Genomic DNA, 10,274 nt, shown 5'->3' on the forward strand with positions numbered 1-10,274 from the left:
AGGCAGGCAGAAGTCGGTACACAGAAGAACAAAACTGATATGGTACTCACAATCCAGGGAAACAAACAAACGGGCCCAGATTCAGATCTCCCGCCGAGATTTAAAGGGCAGGAGCGTAACCGTCATCAGAGGGGTGTGAGAGAAAAGCGTCATGTTGCTAAGCAACATGACGTCAGAGACACAGAGGAGTTCTGGGAGCCGCGGCGACACGGCGATGAACGGAAGCGCTCATGACAGCACCCCCTCCTCAAGGACCCCTCCGGGGGACAGGACCAGGTCTATCAGGATGAGTCTTGTGGAAGGTCTTGACCAATATAGGAGCATTTACTTGATGAGCAGGTTCCCAAGAACGTTCCGTGACTGGATAACCCTTCCAATGAATGAGATAATACAATTTCTTGCCCCGCAATTTGGAATCTAGAATATGGCTGATCTCAAACTCAGGATGTCCATGCACCAATAACGGTGGAGGTTTAGAAAAAGGCTTAGAATACCTGTTAATCATCACAGGTTTTAAAAGAGAAACATGGAATACCGGATGGACTTTGAGAGACTTGGGTAAAGCTACCCGATAAGCAGTGGAACATACCTGACCCAGTATTCGGAAAGGACCCACATATCGTGGTCCCAATTTGTTAGAAGGTTGTTTCAGGCGAAGAAATCGAGAGGAAATCCAAACTTTATCACCAGGGCGATATTTGGGAGCCTTTTTCCGTCGAAGATCCGAAAAGAACTTGTAACGTCTAGAAGTTACAGAAAGAATACGATGTATCTTCTGCCAATGTCGAGTTAATCTTCGGGCTGTAAGATCAGAAGCAGGATTCACTGTGGAGGAAGTATGCAAAGGGAATGTCCTAGGCTGATATCCGTAAGCTGCATGAAAAGGAGAAGTCTGAAGGGAGGAATTGTACCGGGCATTATGGGCCAATTCAGCCAAAGGAAGGTAAGAAGTCCAGTTAGAATGATAATGATCCACATAATGTCTAAGATATGTTTCAAGACACTGGTTTACTCTTTCAGTCTGACCATTCGATTGTGGGTGGTGAGAAGTAGAGAGAGATATAGTAGTACCAAAATGTTTACAAAGTGACCTCCAAAATCGAGAAACGAATTGTACCCCTCTATCTGAAACAATATCTAGAGGAAATCCATGGATTCTTACAATATGTAGAATAAAAAGTTCAGAGAGTCTTTTGGCAGATGGTAATCCTGGCAAGGGTACAAAATGAGCCGTCTTAGTGAACCTGTCGACCACCACCCAGATAGTATTGTTCCCAGTGGACAAGGGAAGATCGGTAATAAAGTCCATGGATACATGAGTCCAAGGCTGGTGAGGTATAGGCAATGGTTGGAGTAATCCTGAAGGAAGTTGGCGTGGAGTTTTGTTCATGGCACATTGTGTGCATACTGAGACGTAATCCTTCACATCTTGAGAGAGTGTAGGCCACCAGACATGTTGTTTGAGGTTTCGAGTGGTAATACTGATGCCAGGATGTCCAGAAAGGGGACTATCATGAGCCCAAAATAAAATCTTGGAACGAAGGCGTTCAGGAACAAAGAGTAAACCATTGGGAGGTTTACATGACAAAGGAAGATGCTCTTGAGCGGACTGTAATTCTTGTAACCAAGAAGTTGTTAACTGGGCAATGACTTCATGAGGTTGGAGAATGGTACCAGACTCAGGAACTGGGGTATCTTGAAATTGTCTGGAAAGTGCGTCTGCTTTAATATTTTTTGAACCAGGTATGTAAGACAAATTATAGTGAAACCGAGAGAAGAATAAGGACCAGCGTGCTTGCCTGGAATTTAGTCGTTTGGCTGTTTGGAGATACAGAAGGTTCTTATGATCAGTAAGTATAGTAAATGGCAAAGAAGTACCTTCCAGCCAATGTCTCCATTCATCCAATGCCATCTTGATGGCAAGCAACTCTTTATTCCCTACGTCATAGTTAAATTCGGAAGGAGTGAATTTTTTAGAGAAAAAAGCAACAGGATGAATCCTTCCAGTTTCTGGTATTCGTTGAGACAGAACCGCTCCAGCAGCAACAGAGGAAGCATCCACCTCCAGAATAAATTGAAACTCAGGATTTGGATGACGAAGGATAGGAGCTGAGGAAAAAGCTTCTTTGAGAGATTCAAAAGCTTCTATAGCCTCAGACGGCCATACTTTACAGTTTTGTCCTTTTCTTGTGAGAGAAGTAAGAGGAGAAGTAATAGTAGCAAAATTCTTGATGAACTTTCTGTAATAATTGGCGAAGCCTAGGAAACGTTGTAAAGCCTTCAAAGAATCAGGTCTAGGCCAATCCAAAATGGCAGAAAGTTTAGTAGGGTCCATTTCGAATCCAGATGCCGATATTACATAACCCAGAAAGGGTATGGATTTTTGATGGAAAGAACATTTCTCCAGTTTAGCAAACAGATGGAATTCTCTTAGACGTTGAAGTACTTTCTTGACGTGGTGCACATGATCTTGGTGGTTCTGAGAAAAAATTAAGATGTCGTCCAGGTATATGATAACAAAAATATTCAAAAAATCACGAAAGATCTCATTTACAAAATGCTGGAAAACCGCCGGAGCATTGCATAGCCCGAAGGGCATGACCAAATATTCATAATGCCCAAATCGAGTGTTAAAGGCAGTCTTCCACTCATCTCCTTTGCGTATACGGATCAAGTTGTATGCACCACGTAGGTCGAGTTTGGTGAAAATGGTGGCTCCCTGAAGATAAGTAAAAAGTTCAGGAATAAGGGGCAGAGGATAACTGTTCTTGATGGTAATCTGATTCAATCCACGATAATCAATACAGGGTCTTAATCCGCCATCCTTTTTTCCCACAAAAAAGAAACCAGCCCCTACAGGGGAAGAGGAGGGTCGAATAAATCCTCTAGCCAGATTGTCTTTTATATATTCTTCCAGAGCCATGTTTTCTGGTTTAGAAAGTGGATATGTCTTGCCTCGAGGATAGGCAGCCCCAGGAAGGAGGTCAATGGGACAATCAAAAGGGCGATGAGGAGGAAGACGTTCCGCTTCTTTTTTGGAGAAGACATCCACAAAGTCATGGTAATGCATAGGTAAGGATTCCGGAGTTTCAACTGTGAGAGCAATAGTGAGTGGTAACTTAGTAATCTTTTGAAGACATTTAGTCTGGCATGTAGATCCCCAGGAAGTGAGTTCACCGAAAGTCCAAGAAAAAATGGGATTGTGAATCTGGAGCCAGGGTAATCCCAAGATAATGGGAAATTGCGGAGTGGGAATGACATCGAAACAAATTGTCTCAGAATGAAGTATTCCTACGGTGAGGATTAAGGGTTGAGTAGAAAACTGAATGTATCCAGAACCCAAAGGATCTCCACTGACCGTAGAGACTGAAATGGAATACTCCTTCTTTAGTAAGGGTATAGAATGAGTAGAAATAAATGTAGAGTCAATGAACACACCTCCAGCACCAGAATCAATTAGAGCTTGGGTATAGATCTTCTTATGTCCAATTAGAAGAGTTACTGGAACAAAGAGTTTCTTGTATAGGGAATGACCACTATTTTGGCTTAACTCAGTTCCCTGGACTAGAGTTAAGCCCTGGCTTTTACTGGCTTAGTAGGACAATCCCTTAATAAATGTCCTTTAAGGCCACAGTACAGACATAAGCCAAGAGTCCGTCTTCTTAAGCGTTCAGTCTCAGTTAATTTTATACTTCCTACTTCCATGGGTTCAGCCTGATCAGTAGTAGGAGAGGCTGGAGTGACTGGATTAGAAAAACGAGGAGCTAAACGAAAAGGAGTTCGAGTGGAAGTCCTCTGTGTTCTATCCTTTTCTTGTTGGCGTTCACGAAACCTGGCGTCGAGACTGATACAGAGATTTATTAAGGCTTCTAAGGACTCTGGAAGTTCACGATACACCAATTCATCCTTGAGACGCTCAGAAAGTCCTTTACGGAAAGCGGCTCTGAGTGCTCCCTGATTCCAAGTGGTTTCAGAGGCAAGGGTGCGGAACTCAATTGCATATTGAGAGACTGGTTGATTTCCTTGACGTAAATCCAGGAGAGTTGCTTCAGCAGCGGATGACCTTCCAGGTTTATCGAATACGTTTGAGAATGTAGATAGAAATGTATCAACATCCAACAGTATAGGATCATTCTTTTCTAGCAAAGGTGACACCCAAGCCAAGGCTTTTCCTTTCATTAAGGAAATAAGAAACGTGATTCTAGAAGAGGCAGTAGCAAAGAGAGTAGGGCTATTTCGGAAATGAAGACGGCATTGATTCAAAAAGCCTCTACATTCTTCAGGATTCCCATCATATTTATCCGGAAGAGGAATCCTGGGACTTAGTTGTACCTGAGACTGATTGTTAGGAATCGGAGGAGGTAATGCCTCAATCGGATTTGGATTGGGATTAGGATTGGGAGGTGCGGTAGCAACCAAATTTTGTAATAGAGCAGTAATTTGATCAAGTTTAGTGTCCAGAGACTGCAAGTGAGTGGCATGAGAACCCAAGAGCTGTCCCTGGTGAACCACGGCCATAGATAATTCAGTGGGGTCCATTTTTATGGCCCGTTTGTAATGTCAGCCGCTCTGGAATCAATCCGGGATGTAACCCAACTGCTAGCGTGAATTGAAAGCACACGCTAGCACACTGAGAAATATCCAGGACGTGACCCACTCAGGAAGCAGATTAGAAGATAACAAAACTGAATATTGTTCCAGAATGCAGGAAAGCCACAAAGGATAAAACGTCCCTTTAAGTAGTACAAAGAACAAAAAGGAAATGCTCTTACTTGAAGCTTCTGAAAAAAGGTCCTCTTTAGCAGGCTTGTAAAACAAAGGAAAAGTTCTCTTTTGCAGCTTGTAAAAGTATAATGTCCCTTTAAGCAGGTTTATAACAAACAGAAAGGCAAAGTTCTCTTTTGCAGCTTGTAAAAGTAAATGTCCCTTTTAAGCAGGTGTATAACAAACAGAAAGGCAAAATTCTCTTTTGCAGCTTGTAAAAGTAAATGTCCCTTTAAGCAGGTTTATAACAAACAGAAAGGCAAAGTTCTCTTTTGCAGCTTGTAAAAGTAAATGTCCCTTTTAAGCAGGTGTATAACAAACAGAAAGGCAAAGTTCTCTTTTGCAGCTTGTAAAAGTAAAATGTCCCTTTAAGCAGGTCTTGTTTAACAAAGAATAGGTTTAAAGGTAAAGGCCAAAGCAAGGTCAGGCAGGCAGAAGTCAATGTCCAAATATCAGCAAGTAGGGATTAGGCAAGAGGCTTGGTCAGGCAGGCAGAAGTCGGTACACAGAAGAACAAAACTGATATGGTACTCACAATCCAGGGAAACAAACAAACGGGCCCAGATTCAGATCTCCCGCCGAGATTTAAAGGGCAGGAGCGTAACCGTCATCAGAGGGGTGTGAGAGAAAAGCGTCATGTTGCTAAGCAACATGACGTCAGAGACACAGAGGAGTTCCGGGAGCCGCGGCGACACGGCGATGAACGGAAGCGCTCATGACAATAATAATAATACTAATACAGACACAGTTATTACACTGTCATAAGAAGGGGAATGCAGTAGTGATTATACCAGGCAGAGGGCGCAGTGCAGCTGTATAAAAATAATACTAATACAGACACGGTTATTACACTGTCATGTGAAGGGGAATGCAGTAGTGATTATACCAGGCAGAGGGAACTGTGCAGCTGTATAATAATAAAACTAATACAGACACGGTTATTACACTGTCATGTGAAGGGGAATGCAGTAGTGATTATACTAGGCAGAGAGCGCTGTGCAGCTGTATAATAATAATACTAATACAGACACGGTTATTACACTGTCATATGAAAGGGAATGCAGTAGTGATTATACCAGGCAGAGAGCGCTTTGCAGCTGTATAATAACAATACTAATACAGACACAGTTATTACACTGTCATGTGAAGTGGAATGCAGTAGTGATTATATGAGGCAGAGGGCGCTGTGCAGCTGTATAATAATAATACTAATACAGACACGGTAATTACACAGTCATGTGAAGGGGAATGCATTAGTGATTATACCAGGCAGAGGGCCCTGTGCAGCTGTATAATAATAATACTAATATAGACACGGTTATTACACTGTCATGTGAAGGGGAATGCAGTAGTGATTATACCAGGCAGAGGGCGCTGTGCAGCTCTATAATAATACTACTAATACAGACACAGTTATTACACTGTCATGTGAAGAGGAATGCAGTAGTGATTATATCAGGCAGAGGGCGCTGTGTAGCTGTATAATAATAATACTAATACAGACACGGTTATTACTCTGTCATGTGAAGGCGAATGCAGTAGTGATTATACCAAACAGAGGGCGCTGTGCAGCTGTATAAAAATACTAATACAGATACGGTTATTACACTGTCATGTGAAGGAGAATGCAGTAGTGATTATACCAGGCAGAGGGCGCTGTGCAGCTGTATAATAATAATACTAATAAAGATACGGTTATTACACTGTCATGTGAAGGGGAATGCAGTAGTGATTATACCAGGCAGAGGGCGCTTTGCAGCTGTATAATAATAATACTAATACAGACACGGTTATTACACTGTCATGTGAAGAGGAATGCAGTAGTGATTATAACAGGCAGAGGGCGCTGTGCAGCTGTATAATAATAATACTAATAAAGATACGGTTATTACACTGTCATGTGAAGGGAAATGCAGTAGTGATTATACCAGGCAGAGGGCGCTGTGCAGCTGTATAATAATAATACTAATACAGATACAGTTATAACGCTGTCATGTGAAGGGGAATGCAGTAGTGATTATACCTGGCAGAGGGCGCTGTGCAACTGTATAATAATAATACTAATACAGACACGGTTATTACACTGTCATGTGAAGGGGAATGCAGTAGTGATTATAGCAGGCAGAGGGCGCTGTGCAGCTGTATAATAATAATACTAATACAGACACGGTTATTACACTGTCATGTGAAGGGGAATGCAGTAGTGATTATACCAGACAGAGGGCGCTGTGCAGCTGTATAATAATAATACAAATAGAGATACGGTTATTACACTGTCATGTGAAGGGGAATGCAGTAGTGATTATACCAGACAGAGGGCGCTGTGCAGCTGTATAATAATAATACTAATACAGACACGGTTATTACACTGTCATGTGAAGGGAAATGCAGTAGTTATTATACCTGGCAGAGGGCGTTGTGCAGCTGTATAATAATAATACTAATACAGACACGGTTATTACACTGTCATGTGAAGGGGAATGCAGTAGTGATTATACCAGGCAGAGGGCGCTGTGCAGCTGCTTTATAATAATACTAATACAGACACAGTTATTACGCTATCATGTGAAGGGGAAAGCAGTAGTGATTATACCTGGCAGAGGGCGCTGCGCAGCTGTATAATAATAATACTAATAAAGACACGGTTATTACACTGTCATGTGAAGGGGAGTGCAGTAGTGATTATATCAGGCAGAGGGCACTGTGCAGCTGTATAATAATAATACTAATACAGACACGGTTATTACACAGTCATGTGAAGGGGAATGCAGTAGTGATTATACCAGGCAGAGGGCGCTGTGCAGCTGTATAATAATAATAATAATACTAATGCAGACACAGTTATTACGCTGTCATATGAAGAGGATTGCAGAAGTGATTATACAAGGCAGAGGGCGCTGTGCAGCTGTATAATAATAATACTAATACATATACGGCTATTACACTGTCATATGAAGGGGAATGCAGTAGTGATTATACCAGAGAGAGGGCGCTGTGCAATAATAATACTAATACAGACACGGTTATTACACTGTCATGTGAAGGGGAATGTAGTAGTGATTATACCTGGCAGAGGGCGCTGTGCAACTGTATAATAATAATACTAATACAGACACGGTTATTACACTGTCATGTGAAGGGGAATGCAGTAGTGATTATATCAGGCAGAGGGTGCTGTGCAGCTGTATAAAAATATTAATAATACAGACACAGTTATTACACTGTCATGTGAAGGGGAATGCAGTAGTGATTATATCAGGCAGAGGGCGCTGTGCATCTGTATAATGATAATACTAATACAGACACGGTTATTACACTGTCATGTGAAGTGGAATGCAGTAGTGATTATACCAGACAGAGGGTGCTGTGCAGCTGTATAAAAATATTAATAATACAGACACAGTTATTACACTGTCATGTGAAGGGAAATACAGTAGTGATTATTCCAGACAGAGGGCGCTGTGCAGCTGTATAATAATAATACTAATACAGACACGGTTATTACACTGTCATGTGAAGAGGAATGCAGTAGTGATTATACCAGGCAGAGGGCGCTGTGCAGCTGTATAATAATAATAATACTAATGCAGACACAGTTATTACGCTGTCATATGAAGGGGAATGCAGTAGTGATTATACCAGACAGAGGGCGCTGTGCAGCTGTATAATAATAATACAGACACGGTTAATACACTGTCATGTGAAGGGCAATGCAGTAGTGATTATATCAGGCAAAGGGCGCTGTGCAGCTTTATAATAATAATACTAATACAGACACGGCTATTACACTGTCATATGAAGGGGAATGTAGTAGTGATTATACCAGAGAGAGGGCGCTGTGCAGCGGTGTAATAATAATACTAATACAGACACGGTTATTACACTTTCATGTTAAGGGGAATGTAGTAGTGATTTTATCAGGCAGAGAGCGCTGTGCAGCTGTATAATAATAATACTGATACAGACACGATTATTACACTGTCATGTGAAGGGGAATGCAGTAGTGATTATATCAGGCAGAGGGCGCTGTGCAGCTGTATAATAATAATACTAATAAAGACACGGTTATTACACTGTCATGTGAAGGGGAGTGCAGTAGTGATTATATCAGGCAGAGGGCACTGTGCAGCTGTATAATAATAATACTAATACAGACACGGTTATTACACAGTCATGTGAAGGGGAATGCAGTAGTGATTATACCAGGCAGAGGGCGCTGTGCAGCTGTATAATAATAATAATAATACTAATGCAGACACAGTTATTACGCTGTCATATGAAGAGGATTGCAGAAGTGATTATACCAGGCAGAGGGCGCTGTGCAGCTGTATAATAATAATACTAATACATATACGGCTATTACACTGTCATATGAAGGGGAATGCAGTAGTGATTATACCAGACAGAGGGTGCTGTGCAGCTGTATAATAATATTAATAATACAGACACAGTTATTACACTGTCATGTGAAGGGGAATACAGTAGTGATTATACCAGACAGAGGGCGCTGTGCAGCTGTATAATAATAATACTAATACAGACACGGTTATTACACTGTCATGTGAAGAGGAATGCAGTAGTGATTATACCAGGCAGAGGGCGCTGTGCAGCTGTATAATAATAATACTAATACAGACACAGTTATTACGCTATCATGTGAAGGGGAAAGCAGTAGTGATTATACCTGGCAGAGGGCGCTGCACAGCTGTATAATAATAATACTAATAAAGACACGGTTATTACACTGTCATGTGAAGGGGAGTGCAGTAGTGATTATGTCAGGCAGAGGGCACTGTGCAGCTGTATAATAATAATACTAATACAGACACGGTTATTACACAGTCATGTGAAGGGGAATGCAGTAGTGATTATACCAGGCAGAGGGCGCTGTGCAGCTGTATAATAATAATAATACTAATGCAGACACAGTTATTACGCTGTCATATGAAGGGGAATGCAGTAGTGATTATACCAGACAGAGGGCGCTGTGCAGCTTTATAATAATAATACTAATACAGACACGGCTATTACACTGTCATATGAAGGGGAATGCAGTAGTGATTATACCAGAGAGAGGGCGCTGTGCAGCGGTGTAATAATAATACTAATACAGACACGGTTATTACACTTTCATGTTAAGGGGAATGTAGTAGTGATTATATCAGGCAGAGAGCGCTGTGCAGCTGTATAATAATAATACTGATACAGACACGGTTATTACACTGTCATGTGAAGGGGAATGCAGTAGTGATTATACCAGACAGAGGGTGCTGTGCAGCTGTATAATAATATTAATAATACAGACACAGTTATTACACTGTCATGTGAAGGGGAATGCAGTAGTGATTATATCAGGCAGAGGGCGCTGTTCAGCTGTATAATAATAATAATACTAATACAGACACGGTTATTACACTGTCATGTGAAGGGGAATGCAGTAGTGATTATACTAGGCAGAGGGCACTGTGCAGCTTTATAATAATAATACTAATACAGACACGGTTATTACA

The sequence above is a fragment of the Bombina bombina genome, chromosome 7, assembly GCF_027579735.1.
Source record: "Bombina bombina isolate aBomBom1 chromosome 7, aBomBom1.pri, whole genome shotgun sequence".
NCBI lineage: Eukaryota > Metazoa > Chordata > Amphibia > Anura > Bombinatoridae > Bombina > Bombina bombina.